Raw genomic sequence first — 17,043 nt, 5'->3', positions numbered from 1 at the left:
TTTCTCCCAATTGAGTGTAGCTATGGTCGACCCCAATTGCATCGAACACTTTTTCTTATTTAACAGATCTCACCTGATGAAGTGGCTTCTAAGCTACGAAACCGGTCGTTGAATAAATTATCTACAAGAGCAGCCAAGCTACGAGGGTGAGTCAAATGAAAACCTTAAATATTTTTTAAAATATTATTTACTGCGCAGAAGTGGTATAAAGCTGTATCACTTTTCGATATAATCTCCCCCACGCTCAATGCAAGTCCTGCAGCGCTTACAAAGTGCATAAATTCCTTTAGAAAAAAATTCTTTTGGTAGTCTGCGCAACCACTCATGCACCGCGTGGCGTATCTCTTCATCAGAACGGAACTTCTTTCCTCCAATTGCGGTTTTGAGTGGTCCAATAATATGGAAATCACTTGGGGCAAGGTCTGGTGAATATGGTGGATGAGGAAGACACTCAAAATGCAGGTTTGTGATTGTTGCAACTGTTGTACGGGCAGTGTGGGGCTCTGCATTGCCATGTTGTAGAAGGACACCTGCTGACAGCAATCCACGTCGCTTTGATTTGATTGCAGGCCGAAGATGATTTTTAGGAGATCTGTGTATGATGCACTGGTGACATTGGTCCCTCTAGGCATACAATGCTCCAAAATGACGCCTTTTTCGTCCCAAAAGAGAGTCAGCCCAACCTTCCCTGCTGATGGTTCTGTTCGAAACTTCTTTGGTTTTGGTGATGAGGAGTGGCGCCATTCCTTGGTCGCTGTCTTCGTTTACGGTTGGTGGATCTGAACCCAGGTTTCGTCCTCAGTAATGATTCTTGCAAGGAAGCCATCACTTTCTCGTTCAAAGTGCCGAAGAAGTTATTCACAAGCATCGACACATCGATCTCTCATTTCAGGAGTCAGCTGCCGTGGCACCCATCTTGCAGACACTTTGTGAAACTGGAGCACATCATGCACAATGTGGTGTGCTGACCCATGACTAATCGGTAAACATGCTGCAATGTCATTCAGTGTCCCTCGGCGGTTTTCCTTCACTATGGCTTCAACTGCTGCAATGTTCTGTGGAGTCACAACTCGTTGTGCCTGACCTGGACGAGGAGCATCTTCCACTGAAGTCACACCATTTGCGAACTTCCTACTCCATTTGTAGCCTTGTTGCTGTGACAAACATGAATCACCCTGCTGAACCTTCATTCGTCGATGAATTTCAATAGGTTTCACGCCTTCACTAAAAACCGAATAACAGAACGCAGTTCTTCCCTGGTGCAAGTCGCAAGTGGGGCAGCCATCTTTATACTGATACTGTGACGGTATGTGTGCATCTGCACTATGCTGCCACCTACAGGCCATTTTGCACGCTATTTGCAGCACGCTCTCCAACTTACAGGATAAAGGCGCGAAATTTCGATTTGTTATTACAAATTTACGGTTTTCATTTGACTCACCCTCGTATTATTATTTAAAATGTCTATTTATGGCTGCGGTTGTCCTACGGACAAGGTTGTTGTTGTTGCGGTCTTCAGTCCTGAGACGGGTTTGATGCAGCTCTCCATACTAATCTATCCTGTGCAAGCTTCTTCATCTCCCAGTACTTACTGCAACCCACATCCTTCTGAATCTGCTTAGTGTATTCATTTCTTGGTCTCCCTCTACGATTTTTACCCTCCACGCTGCCCTCCAATGCTAAATTTGTAGTTTGAAGAAACATTAACAGAAGCCAAGGTGTGTGTGTACATATTACTCGTATGAAGTCTCCCGGCACGTTTTTTTTGTATTTATTGTGGTTTAACCTAGGAAATACTGTAGCGTCCTTAGCATAGTGTTCACTAGCAGACAAAAGAATTAACGAAGAAAATTGGCGTATAATATTTATCGTTTATAGGAATGATTATGAAGATAGCAGGAATAAAATACAGGGAGCGAAAGGTTATATACAGATCGTACACAAACCAGACTGCAATTATAACAGTCGAAGGACATGAGAGAGAACCTGTGGTTGAGAAGGGTGTGGGGCAGAGCTGTAGCCTATCCCTGAAGATATTCAATTTGTACAATGAGCAAGCAGTAATGTAAACAAAGGAGAAATTTTGAAAAAGAATAAAAGTTCAGGGAGGAGAACTAAAATCTTGCAAGTAGCCGATAACATTATAATTGTGTCGGAGACAGCAATGGATTTGGAAGAGCAGTTGAACGGAATGGATAGTGTCTTCAAAACAGCACCAACAAAAGTGAAACAACGGACGTGGACTGTAGTCGATTGAAATCGGGCGACGCCGTGGGCACTAGATTAGGAAATGAGAGAGTCTGGGCACCAAAAGAAGAGATGAAGGCAAGAGTATAGAGGATATAAAATGCAGATGGGCAATGGCAAAAAAGGCGTGTCGGAAAAAAAGAGGAATTTTGTATCGTCGGATATAATTGTAGGTGATGGGAAATCATTTCTGAAGGTATTTGTGCGGATTGCAGCTTCGTACCGAAGTGAAACGTGGACGATAAGCAGGTCAGGCAAGAAGAGAACAGAAGCTTTTGGTATGTGGCGTTACAGGATAATGCTGAATGTTAGATGGGTAGGTCACGTACATAAAAAGGCTACTAAATCGAATCGAGAAGAAAAGATATTTGTGGCACAACTCGACTAAAGAAGGGATCAGTTGAGGGAGGGCAAATTGTGAGGCATCGAGCAATCGTGAATTTAGTAGTGATGGGGAGTGTAAGAAGGGGGTCGGGGTTTAAACAGAGTAGAGGAAGACAAAGGGACGAATATAGTAAGCAGGGCGAAGGGGGTCGAAGGTGCAGTAGTTATGCAGAGATGAAGTGGATTTCACAGGATGTAGTAGCGTGGAGAATTAAGAACCACAACAAGATTAACAATGACTGTGTAAGGTATGTATTGTTAGCTGTTCCGTAAGTAATTGGCGTTCAAAGTGACACCTCGTGGCAATGGTAGGAGTTAAGAGCTCGGTAGTCCACAGTAGGCGGTATCTGGCGGGGAAAGCGGTGAGCAGTCGTCACAATTCTAGAGAACAGCGAAGCTTGACCTGAATCCGTACTTACTGGAACAGCGAAGTTTGACCTGAATCTGTACTTACTGTGCATTAACGTCCACCGCCACATTTTTTTGTCTGTAGGATCTGCTGTAGGTGTTTTATCCTGTTTTCATTAATAGAGAAACTGCTGCGTTAACGAATATTAAAAGGCATTAGCTGCCACTGGGCACTGATTTACACAGGCTACGGCAGTCCGGTATTCTTCGCGGTTGTTCTTACCACAGTGTCCGGATGGCGTAGTGGTCAGCACATCAGCCTAGTAAGCAGGAAACCCAGGTTCGAGTTAGGACTGTCGATAATTTTAAAAATATCCGATATATCAATGTTTAAAAAAAGTATCATTTTTGGCCCTCTATCTATCGACGAAATGTATCGATATGTCGTCGAATAAAGTATCGACCTACCGGCCTGTAAAAATATCAGCTGCACATTGTAAGTGTATTGACGATTTTAGACCTGTATATTTAAGTACTGATTTTTTGTCAGATATTCTGTACATCAACAAGCTAGCTGCCTGCTTCTCCCCCTTAGAGCACGAATTGGAAGGCAAACGATGCACTTTCACGCTTGGCGATAACCACTTCGCTCGCAATGGGAACTGCGCGGATGTGTCCGATGGGTCCATCGTTGGGTTTCGTCACATACTGAATTTGTCTGGAACATTTCTTGCCGACTTTACCCGTTTTTTCATTTCGGCAAACGACAGTGACCTAGCAGCGTGTCAAAATTACATGGTGAAGTTAAACGCTGCAGTTTCTGTTGGTAGTGCCGAGCGCCGATTGCGTCAGCACGTCTGCCCACCGCAAAAACCAATGTCTTCATTTAGATTATGGTCCTCGCTTTCAGTAACAGCTTTTAAGTATGCCAATGTGAAGAAATATCACACTGGTTGTATTAAAATTGTTTTCTAACACAAGTGGTGTGCTATTTTTCGAAATCGGAAACACTCACCACCACCACCACCACCACCCTCCCTTCCCCCAGTGCAGTCGGGCTACTGCTTCGTGCCACCTATACTTCAAAAATGGCTCTGAGCACTATGGGACTCAACTGCTGAGGTCATTAGTCCCCTAGAACTTAGAACTAGTTAAACCTAACTAACCTAAGGACATCACACACATCCATGCCCCAGGCAGGATTCGAACCTGCGACCGTAGCGGTCTCGCGGTTCCAGACTGCAACGCCAGAACCGCGCGGCCACTTCGGCCGGCGCCAACTATACTTGCTTCACAAGGTCAAAGAGAAGGACTGGACATGATAGGAGCTCAAAAATTAGTAAGATTACTTCACACAGTGAAAGTCAAATTACTTCTGCTACAGTTTCATGTATTTACCGAAACTTGTGATAAAAAATAAAAAATAAAAATATCGGGACTGGATATTGTCATTTTGATATCTAACTATCGTTGAAAAAATATTGCCGATATATATCGACACCTTTTGGAAAAAATATCTGTATGTCGATATTTTATCAACAGCCCTAGTTCGAATCCAAGTCCGGCAAAAATTTTCAACTTGCCCCATTGATGTATACGAGTAACTACAGCGATGGCGGCCAATGATGCCTTCAGTGTAGGTGGAGACCATGCTCGAAGTCTTACGGGAGTCAGCTAGATGCTAATCTAGGCTAATGAGCAGGGGCACTTCATCAGCAGTGTGTGGATAAATTGAAAATTTGGTTCCGACGAGAGGCTTACTTGGGCAGCCCGTGTGGTTGTGGTGACCACTGTGTCCGGATGGCGTAGTAATCAGGGCATCATCTCTATAAGCAGGGGACCTGGGTTCGAATCTCAGTTTGGCAATAATTTTCAATTTGCCCTATTGATATCAATCTATGTTTTCAGGCAGCTGCCGGCCGGGGTGGCCGAGTGGTTCTAGGCGCTACGGTCTGGAACAGCGTGACCGCTACGGTCTCAGGTTCGAATCCTGTCACGGGTATGGATGTGTGTGATGTCCTTAGGTTAGTTAGAGTTCTAGGGGACTGATGACCTCAAAAGTTAAGTCCCATAGTGCTCAGAGCCATTTCATTTTTTCTGGCAGCTAATTTTGTTAATTCCCCCGTGTCCTGTAGCCGCAGGATCAAAATGGTCTCCGTTCTTCCGGAATGTCCGAAAGAACACACACCACATATTTACAATATAATCAAGTAGTCTGATCACAAATATTTTGTACCGCACTTGCAACCTTGCAACTATGTAAACATACGGTATTCTGTTAATGGAGAGTTCAAAATGGTTCAAATGGCTCTAAGCACTATGGGACCGACACCCCCGGGATAACATGGCCGCCCAGCAGTGTTAGTGAGGTCACACTAAGCGGCCCACAGCCGACGCAGCAGTCCACGGACTCCTCCGTACAGACGCGCCTGATGCCAACGATCTTCTGTCCGTCATACAGAAAGGAGCGAATTATATATAGTCTTGTAAACAGCATAGAGGTTCGTAACGAAATACCGATTACATATACGGGCAGGAATAAGTTTAATCGATTGAGGAACTTTGCCAGTATTTTATAATTGTCAGAACACTATTTAGCTTTAAAACTCGCATACAGGTGGTGACAAATGCCAACTGACAGCAGGACTTAACATTTTCAAGCTATTACACTGAAAGTAAATTATCTTAAACACTGTCATACATAGCAAAACCCTCACAACTTTCGTTTACAATAAGGTAACAAGAGTTCGCTTTATCTCATAAAACACTTGACTATTGTGAATTTACTCATATGTTCATGGTGACAGCTCTTTTCAAGAATTTTTACAAGTGTATCCCCAGTAATAAAGAATGGAAACAAAAGATAGATATCAAATATTCTCGTTTTAACATAGACATCACTGAACACAAGATTCTGTCTTGCACTGTGATACTAAGGGACTGCTCTTTCCTTTAAGAAAAGCCTGACAATTTGAAGTTCACTCTGCTATTGAAGATACACTTCTTGAAACAATATTAAAAATGTTATGAAAGGTAAGGAAATGGAAAACAACCAAGTGCATTACGTGTAAGAATGTGATCAAAAGGCTGAGGCTCTCTTAACTTACCATTTTCAATCTCTCAACAGCTTATTTCCTTTTCCACGTAGAAGTCACCAACTGCAAGTCTCATTATTGCTGTCTGTTACTAACAAAGTGCTTTTCTATTTAGAAAACCTGACAATTTGATGTTCATTCTGGTACTGAAGATAAACACTTTTCAGAGTAGTTCTAGAACCTATTCCTGCCCGTATATGTAATCGGTATTTCGTTATGAACCTTTATGCTGTTTACAAGAATATATATAATTTGGTCTTTGGTTCGAATTATAGTTCGCTCCTTTCTGTATGACGGACAGAAGATCGTTGGCATCAGGCGCGTCTGTACGGAGGAGTCCGTGGACTGCTGCGTCGGCTGTGGGCCGCTTAGTGTGACCTCACTAACACTGCTGGGCGGCCTTGTTATCCCGGGCGTGTCGATGGGACTTAACATCTGACGTCATCAGTCCTCTAGACTTGAACTAAAGCCTAATTAACCTAAGGACATCACACACAACCATGCCCGAGGCAGGACTCGAACCTGCGACCGTAGCAGTCGCGCTGTTCCGGACTGAAGCCTCAAGAACCGCTTGGCCACCGCGGCCGGCTCTAATGGAGATTGATGTGGCCGTAATACAATATATCAGTATTAAAACCTCCTGTTTCTTCATATCCCATCTCCACTTATACTCTGCAAGGTAGAGTATGACGTATTGTGGAAGGTCCTTCATCTACCATTATCGATTATCTTCACCGATCTTTGGTTTGCAGCTACAATTCAATTTCAATTATCCTAATAAAAAGAAGCAACAGGAATTCATGGCATAAAGCATTGGCGGAAAGTTAAACTCAGTTTTGCCACTTGCTAAATGTTCGTGGAGATAACCAATCTCTCAGAAAGAATTTTGCTGTTGAATTCTTTAGTTATGGATGTCTCATAAATGCTCATCTGGATCCTCAGTCTAGACTCCTTTCCTAATTCAACTAATGTGAGCATCCAGTCTGACAAAAGAAGAAAGAGGTAGCTTGAGGAAAGGAATATGGAGAGACGTTGGTGCTGTGTCTCATTATTTGCACATATTCGAGATAGCCACCTGCTGTGATTAAAGTTAGGTTAAGACTAGTTGCATCAAACATCAAGCACAATTCCTAAATTTATTACTTCTTTGCTACTAACTCTGCTCGCAACATATTTCACTGACAGTATCCACATACGCCGGTGAATGTACCTACACAAATACATTACTGTACGACACATAAACTCTGAGACACGTGAAAAAATGCCGCATCATGCATGCAGTTTTAAATGTTTTTCTATTAAGAGACTCCTGCACTGTAGTCAACTCAAGGATATTTCTGACATCTGGGAGCGCTTTCGACAGTTTTTAACTGTGAATCGGAAACAACAGCTGTCTATGGAACTATGAAGAGTGTTGCCACAAAGACGTTTACAAAATCACGTTGTAGACACGCAAAGTAGCTGCGGCCAGCATGCAGAAACTGTCGGAAATCATGTTTCTTAATTTGTATACTGTGATTCTACAGTGTGTTCGGAAATTCCGTTTACAGACTTGTAGAGGGGAGTGAGTGGGCAGTATTTTGAATTACAACCTATATCCCGAAACGTCTCATTTCCGTACTACGACCATTTGGAAAAATGTTGGAAACACGACGAGTTTTATAAGTAACTGATTGGGCGTGACCCAGCACATCACTCGTTTCACAGTTACAGTCATTTCAGCCAAAAAAACTGCTCGTCTACTCGATGGCGGGTTCTCTTCAACGTCATGTAGTAGGCCCCCTTCCAAAAATGGTTAAAATGGCTCTGAGCACTATGGGACTTAACACCTTTGGTCATCAGCCCCCTAGAACTTAGAACTACTTAAACCTAACTAACCTAAGGACATCACACAACACCCAGCCATCACGAGGCAGAGAAAATCCCTGACCCCGCCGGGAGTCGAACCCGGGAACCCGGGCGTGGGAAGCGAGAACGCTACCGCACGACCACGAGATGCGGGCGGCCCTCTTCCAGTTCGGCTGTGCGGCGTCTCCTTGGCGCACCACAATCACGCCTGCTCACGGTGAGGATACCCTTTCCCGAAGCCGTTGCATAATTGTGGCAAAAAAGGCATGCGATGTAGTGTGATCCTGATACAGGCGACAAGCAGCTCTTACATTGCCGGCCGCGGTGGCCTCGCGGTTCTAGGCGCTCAGTCGGGAGCCGCGCGACTGCTACGGTCGCAGGTTCGAATCCTGCCTCGGGCATGGATGTGTGTGATGTCCTTAGGTTAGTTCTAAGTTCTAGGGGACTGATGACCAAAGATGTTAAGTCCCATAGTGCTCAGAGCCATTTTGAGCTCTTGCATTACCGTGAGCTTCGCGGTACGGAAGGATCATGTCGGTGTATTCGGCGACGCCTACTAAATCGTGTTACTTGGTTGGTTGGTTGTTTGGGGAAGGAGACCAGACAGCGAGGTCATCGGTCTCATCGGGTTAGGGAAGGACGGGGAAGGAAGTCGGCCGTGCCCTTTGAAAGGAACCATCCCGGCATTTGCCTGGAGCGATTTAGGGAAATCACGGAAAACCTAAATCAGGGCGGCCGGACGCGGGATTGAACCGTCGTCCTCCCGAATGCGAGTCCAGTGTGCTAACCACTGCGCCACCTCGCTCGGTCGTGTTACTCTAACGCTCACTCGGCTCAGGTCAGAGAGGTAGGGCAGACGTCACATGACATCAGCCGATCCGACATAACTATCCCCAAACAATGATTACAATGTTACATATTTTTATACAAGGACATGTTTTCAAACGGCTGTATCATGGAAACAGTACGTTTCCGGACATGGGTTCTTAATCAGAATATGATGTACTCGCTCCCCTCTACAAGCGCTAGAGGTTTGTAACGGGATTTTCCGAACACCCAGTATATTTGTTCATTATGCATATTTCTCTGTAGGATTTTTTTTTATAATTTGGAAGGTGTTTGCACGAATAGATGGAAAATAATTTTTTATTTAGTACTGCTTTACAAACACAGTTTTGTTTTGTTTTCGTTCACAATTGAGACTTGAGCTTCATAAATATATCTCTCCATCCCTACACTTACACACAGGCCATATCCTATCCCAAGGCAACTTCAACCATCTCCTTCTCCCACTAAGTGAGATATATCCCGACATTTATCCCTCCTACCGACTTCAGCTCTTCCCCACATCTCCCACCCCACGTCAGGGCTTCTCTACTCCTATCCCACTCCATCCATCGCCGTCTCTTTCCTCTTGCTGTCCTTCAGATTTTACATTCAAGTGTTCAAATGGCTCTAAGCAGTATAGGGATTAACATCTGAAGTAATCAGTCCCCTAGACTTAGAACTACTTAAACCTAACTAACCTAAGGACATCACACACATCCATGCCCGAGGCAGGATTCGAACCTGCGACTGTAGCCCCTAGAACCTCTCGCCCACTCCGGCGGGCTCTGAACCCTCGTCCACCCGAAACGGAGACCAGTGTGTAGACAACTGCGCCAGCTCGCTCGGTAGAAGTTAAACATTCCAATGTCGAGCACGTATAAACATTTGTAGAAGTTTGTGTGAGTCGCACCATTAATGAATTTTACCAAAAAATGATAAGAGGACTTAGCGAGGGAACAAAATTGAACATTCGAAGGGCAGACCGCGCTGTCGGCCCAATCATGCGACTCGCCTGGTGATAACGTCGCTACGCGCCCGGCATTAGCACAGTAATAGCAGCGACGGAGTGGGTAAGACTCCATGTTTACGGTGGCGTCGGTAGGACTGCGAACGGCCGGAAAGTCTCTCGGCAGACGGCGCGAGCTTGTCGAGTGGGACCGTTGAGAGAGCGGTGCCGGGGTGGGACTGCCGCACTGTGTGCTCGCCCACCACAGCCGCACGCGATCGACGGCGTCCGACGGCCGCTAATGGAGGCGTTAGTATGCGCCGCCGCCTGCCGACACCCCGGCTCCGTCGGCAGTGCCAGGCACCGACCGCAGTCGGCGCCTAATGTGCATGGTCGCCGCAATGGCCGGCTTACCTCCATTACGCCGCTGCTGCTACTGTAGACGGCGCAGGGCGGAGGCTCAGTCAGCCGGCCGTAATTCCACAGGGGAGTACTGCAAATTACTGCCTCGTTACTTGCAGGAGGAGAAATTTTCTCCGTCTGTCAAGGAAATAGCGGGATTAGCCTTAAGTACGTCCGAGATTACAGCAGGAGACTGTGCAAAAGCGAGACATAGCTTAAGTCCGGGAGTGCTGGACCACTTATTTTCTTCTCCATAAAATCAGTGTGTTCTCCAACTTCCTTTTTTTTTCAGTTCTGGCACCAAATTCGTATACAGTGTCATACACAATTGTGTCGGCTCCATCCGGCACTACTTCAGACATTAGTACAGTCCAAGCCAAGTAGTGCTGCGGCACTTCTGCGTGCTCACGGGGGCCCTGCACGATATTAGGCAGGTGCTTCAGTTTCTTTGGTTCTTCAGAGCATATACATTTTAAGACACGTGGCATGAAGGCGAAATGCTTCGGATACAAACAATGAAGCATTACAAAAATGGTTCAAATGGCTCTGAGCACTAAGCGACTTAACTTCTGAGGTCATCAGTCGCCTAGAACTTAGAACTAATTAAACCGAACTAACCTAAGGACATCACACACATCCATGCCCGAGGCAGGATTCGAACCTGCGACCGTAGCGGTCACGCGGTTCCAGACTGAAGCGCCTTTAACCGCACGGCCACACCGGCCGGCGAAGCATTACACTTGAACATAAAATCTGAAGAACAGCAAGAGGAAAAGAGATGTGGACGGATGGAGAGGGATGAGATTAGGGAAGCCCTGACGTAGGGTGAGAGAGGTGGGGAAAAGTTGAAATCGGCAGGAGGGATAAATGACACAATGAAGACTTTACTATTCTCATACAGATATGATTTTACGTATTTAGGCTGAAGGGACGAGTGAAAATTTGTACCATGCCGGGAATCGAACCTAGGTGTCTTGCTTACAACCAAGTGCACCAGCCAGGAAGCCAACCTGACACAGCAGTTCACACGACTGCACGTACCACGCTGGCACTAATCCTTCCTCTACCCAGATTCTCAGTGCCGCCCCATCCTTCGAGGGTTGAATGAAAAGTAATGCCTCCACCTTCATTAATTGGGTTTGAATGCGAATATTTTAATAAATTAAACGTAGAAATAATCCTTAGAATGTGACCATTAATTACAGATATTCACTTTTCCACATAATCACCAGTCAACTGAATACGTTTCTGCCAACGCTGAACAAGTTTTCTGATTCCGTCATGGGAGAGAAGTATACACTCTGTTTCGTCAAACACAGTCTCACAGTTCTCTCAGTGGCTTCATCAGAAGCACAATGATGTCCCCGCAGATCGTCTTTCATTATCGGGAAGAGATGGAAGTCAGACGGTGCTAAATCTGGACTGTATGGAGGATGCCGTACGGCGGTGAGATTCAGTCTCTGAAGTGGTGGCACATGAAGAGCGTAATTTGGCATTGTCATGCTGCCTTCCCTTTCCCATGAAATAACGTGACCCAAACGTTCTTGTGAAATGCCGAATGTGCTTGCAGTTTCTCTCTGAGTGATACGACGATCGTCCTGAAACAATGTTTTGCTTGTAAAACTCGGTGGGTGCATTCACAAGACGTCCAACTCTTTGTTTGTCACGCAGGTCGCATCTTCCCGCCTCAGCAACTTAAAACTTACTCGACCAACGACGCACAGTGCTCATATCAACACAATCACCATAAACTCCTCTCATTCTCTGATGAATCTCCTTAGGGGTGACACCTACTGCTGTCAAGAATTCAATGACTGCACGTTGCTTAAATCACATTGACCGACCGTCTGCGCAGGGTTCCATACTTTACACTGTAACAACGCAACCGTTCAATTCTAAGGCTTCCCGCTAACTGGAGCTGTAGAGAAGACGCTACGGAACACGCCAGTACCTTCCACATACCAATGGTACCAAGTGTTCAGGAGTTACGAAGGTGGAGGTATTACTTTTCGGACGTCCCTCCTACTTTAAATTCTCCCTTGCACGCGAACAGAAAATAGCACAGTAGACTTTGCTGGTCTCATACACGTATGATTTTATGTATATGGACTGAAGGGGTGAGTGAAAATTTGTACCAAGGCCGGTAATCGAACCTGAATCTCTTGCTTACTAGGCAGGTGCGCTAGCCACTAAACCGCCTTGACATAGCAGTTCAGACAACTGCGCAGATTACCACACGGAAGTACAATAAGGGGTGACCCACTTGAAGGTTTCAGTGAAAATATGTCTAGAATAACAACAATTGATACTGAGAAGTGACTTTCGCGTGATGGGTTTCCTCTTAGCAGGATGTGGAATCCTGTGCTGTCTCGCATCAAAAGTGAACGCTCTTCGGTGCGGCCCTGAGTGCGATATATCGTTGCCGCCAATGTTCTACTAAGGGCGGCGGCACCTCCCTGTGTTGGAGGGCAGCAACTGTGATGGGCGGCCGGCCGGAGTGGCCGAGCGGTTATAGGCGCCACAGTCTGGAACCGCGCGACCGCTCCGGTCGCAGGTTCGAATCCTGCTTCGGGCAGGGATGTGTGTGATGTCCTTAGGTTAGTTAGGTTTAAGTAGTTCTGAGTTCTAGGGGACTGATGACCACAGCAGTTAAGTCCCATAGTGCTCAGAGCCATTTGAACCATTTTTGTGATGGGCGGCGCATGCGCCGTGTACTGAACGGTGTTCTATATTGGACGTCGATTTGTAGCCTGGCATCCGTTCTCAGCGGGACTCATCAGCAGAAGTAGCATTCTCCATGAAAATGGCGACCAGTTGGATCGCCGAAATATCGAGTCGATTTTTGGATCTGGCGGCAAACCCGAAGAGACTTTCAAGTGATGGTCGTTTGCGCTTACGACGAAGAGCTGATGAGTGCAGTCTTGTAGAGTGCATTCGTCCAAGACGCACTGGTCCCACGGCACGCCTGCGGTGCGATAATCTACAACTCTTCTTCGCTTTTGATGTTTTTGGAGATGATGCTAACCAACGCTTGGTACGTGCAGAATACTATTACATATGTTCTTTTGCCGTTTTTGCAAAGGGAGGGTGATATGTTGTTCCAACAGGGTAATGCTCTGTGGGTGGAACTCAACGTGCTCTGCAAGGCGTGCAGTAGCTTCCCTGGGCAGCACGATCGCTGAGCTTGTCTCCAGCCGAGCACTTGTGGGATATGATGAGACGAGAAGCGACTAGCTCAACCCATGGACCAACAACTCTTACAGATCTCCGTGAACAGGTCGATTAGGGGTGGCATAACGCGTCCCAGGACGCTATTCGCCATCTGTACGATTGACAGGATGTCAGAGTCAGCTACTGCATTGCTGCCTGTGGAGGCTACACCACATACTAGTATGGGTATTTCAGCATGGGTCGATACCTGGTGTATCAGAACCACTTGTACTATTCACCTGTAAATGTAATTATTTCTGAGCCGTGTACAGCTCCGGTTCTTGCCTTTCATAACTTGGCGTATTGTAATAGCGGTAGTGGCGTCTCGTTTCTTTCTTGTGTTAATGGCGCCACTGAGTTTGCTAGTATTGTTTGTACATGAGTGGCAGCAGCAGCTGTTATCGATAGCCAGTATTGTGGTACTATCTTTGGTGCGACCGCTTGTACGAGGTGCATTCAAGTTGTAAGGCATCCGATTTTTTTTCTAATTAACTACTCACTCGAAATCGATGAAACTGGCGTTACTTCTCGACGTAATCGCCCTGCAGATGTACACATTTTTCACAACGCTGACGCCATGATTCCATGGCAGCGGCGAAGGCTTCTTTAGGAGTCTGTTTTGACCACTGGAAAGTCGCTCAGGCAATAGCAGCACGGCTGGTGAATGTGCGGGCACGGAGAGTGTCTTTCACTGTTGGAAAAAGCCAAAAGTCACTAGGAGCCAGGTCAGGTGAGTAGGGAGCATGAGGAATCATTTCAAAGTTGTTATCACGAAAAAACTGTTGCGTAACGTTAGCTCGATGTGCGGGTGCGTTGTCTTGGTGAAACAGCACACGCGCAGCCCTTCCCGGACGTTTTTGTTGCAGTGCAGGAAGGAATTTGTTCTTCAAAACATTTTCGTAAGATCCACCTGTTACCGTAGTGCCTTTTGGAACGCAATGGGTAAGGATTACGCCCTCGCTGTCCCAGAACATGGACACCATCATTTTTTCAGCACTGGCGGTTACCCGAAATTATTTTGATGGCGGTGAATCTGTGTACTTCCATTGAGCTGACTGGCGCTTTGTTTCTGGATTGAAAAATGGCATCCACGTCTCATCCATTATCACAACCGACGAAAAGAAAGTCCCATTCATGCTGTCGTTGCGCGTCAACATTGCTTGGCAACATGCCACACGGGCAGCCATGTGGTCGTCCGTCAGCATTCGTGGCACCCACCTGGATGACACTTTTCGCATTTTCAGGTCGTCATGCAGGATTGAGTGCACAGAACCCACAGAGATGCCAACTCTGGAGGCGATCTGTTCAACAGTCATTCGGCGATCCCCCAAAACAATTCTCTCCACTTTCTCGATCATGTTGTCAGACCGGCTTGTGCGAGCCCGAGGTTGTTTCGGTTTGTTGTCACACGATGTTCTGCCTTCATTAAACTGTCGCACCCACGAACGCACTTTCGACACATCCATAACTCCATCACCACATGTCTCCTTCAACTGTCGATGAATTTCAATTGGTTTCACATCACGCAAATTCAGAAAACGAATGTTGCACGCTGTTCAAGTAAGGAAAACGTCGCCATTTTAAGTATTTAAAACAGTTCTCATTCTCGCCGCTGGCGGTAAAATTCCATCTGCCGTACGGTGCTGCCATCTCTGGGACGTATTGACAATGAACGCGGCCTCATTTTAAAACAATGCGCATGTTTCTATCTCTTTCCAGTCCGGAGAAAATAAATCGGAGGCCTTAGAACTTGAATGCGCCTCGTATTTCTGTGTTGTCGTCTGTGTCAGGCAGTTCGGCTTCGGACGAAGCAGCGAGGAGGTACACAGTGCGGGGGCAGGCCGGAACGGCTGGCGGCGTGCAGGCACTGTCGGACCAAGGGGCTGTATCCGACGACCGAACCCAGGAGGTTTGAGGTTGAGTGAACCTGTTCCGGTAGTGAAACCTCCACTGTGTGAGATCTCGCTGTTGTCTGCAAGCCGGCCGAAGTGGCCGTGCGGTTAAAGGCGCTGCAGTCTGGAACCGCAAGACCGCTACGGTCGCAGGTTCGAATCCTGCCTCGGGCATGGATGTTTGTGATGTCCTTAGGTTAGTTAGGTTTAACTAGTTCTAAGTTCTAGGGGACTAATGACCTCAGCAGTTGAGTCCCATAGTGCTCAGAGCCATTTGAACCATTTTGTTGTCTGCATGTTGCTGCTCCCAGGGTCGGTGAGACCAACTGCAACAAGTCGAGTTTGTCAGGTTGGCGGAAGCTATTAGCCGCCTTCTACTTCTTTATATTAGTTTGAATTTGGTGTTGTTATAGGTGAAGTGCAACCGACAGTATGTTACTGCCTAGTGGCCGCTAATGCCCCAGTTAGCTACCCTGGAGGTTAGCGTAATTTGCGGCAGTGTACTCTCCCTCGTCTTGCCGATGCTGTCCGGCATGGCGTTTAATTTGGCAGCTTCCTTGATTGGGGTATGGATAATTATTTCCCTTGTCTACCTTGGTTATAGTGGTTCCTTCTGCGTTGTAGTGTTCTAAACACCGGATTCTGGAGGCGCAGTGCTGTCTGTCACTTCGCCCTTTCCTGAATTATTCCATCGTTGTACTGGTTATCTGGCGTTAGGTGGATTTGTTAAGAGGGTTGATCGGCATTGAAACCGTCTGTAGTTTGAGTTGCCCTCCTTAGGTGAACATTACTCTTGGCGGGCTGTCTCACCGCTTGCACAGCTGTAGTGACCTTCCTCAGGTCGATCCATGGAGGTCTGTGGGTCACTATGTCTTACTTGGTCAAGTTGTCATAATTACCCTAATGTTTGTGTAATTGCCTTCCTCACTTGTAATTCAGGCCTGAAGCCGTTGATTGTGTGTAACATTGCTTGTGGCCTTCAACTGACAAACAATTTGCAATATTTTCTTACTAAGGACTTCAGCAGTTAGTATAGCTTTTTACAGATTTTTGATTGCTTAAGAAGAAAATATCTTAGTATTTGTTAACGTGTTACTGTCTTCCTCACTTGTAATTCACGCTTTCAGCTGTTGAGTATTCTGAAGTTGCTTGTGGCTTTCAGCCGACTAATAATTTTTAATTGTTTCTTAGTAAGTCCTTTAGCCGTCAGCGTAGTAAATTTCTCTGAAATGATTGTTGAAAATTATTTCCTCAAGTAAAGTGTATGTGTCTACTGTAGCCAACGGTAGCTGATTACGGCCCCATTCACAGTCGTTGCCTTATCGTGCCTCTGCCTGACTTCCAGGTGACAATTTCATGTTCTCCATATGCACTGTTCCAACAATAAATCTTGAGTGAACTGGAAACCTGTAAAAGGGTCTACTGACTATTTTTCTGACAGTGTACATTACTACGCGTCTACCGCGTGACACGCTTATCCGCTTCACCTTGCACGTATCCTATATAATTGTTTCCAGGATACAGAAATTTAATTTTCACTGTTCCATATAATTACTGACCGAATTAAAAAATAAAATGATATCTTAACCTACTTATTAAGAGGTATAATCTTACGTTATCGTTTTAACACAGTGAAACAAGTATTAGGATTAGAAACTGTGCATATGACTTGAGATAGTGCAACTCATGGGACGCAAAAGCCCGCAAGTGAGACTTCCACACAAACTTTAAACGTTATTTGACACCAATTCTAAACGTACTCTTTCTTACAGACTTAACATCAGTTACTTAACACATTAACCCAATTACAAAGTACTCAGTAGTTTGAAGCTGTGTTATACAT

The sequence above is a fragment of the Schistocerca americana genome, chromosome 10, assembly GCF_021461395.2.
Source record: "Schistocerca americana isolate TAMUIC-IGC-003095 chromosome 10, iqSchAmer2.1, whole genome shotgun sequence".
Taxonomy (NCBI): domain Eukaryota; kingdom Metazoa; phylum Arthropoda; class Insecta; order Orthoptera; family Acrididae; genus Schistocerca; species Schistocerca americana.
The sequence above is the reverse complement of the archived record's forward strand: the minus strand, read 5'-3'. Positions refer to the sequence as shown.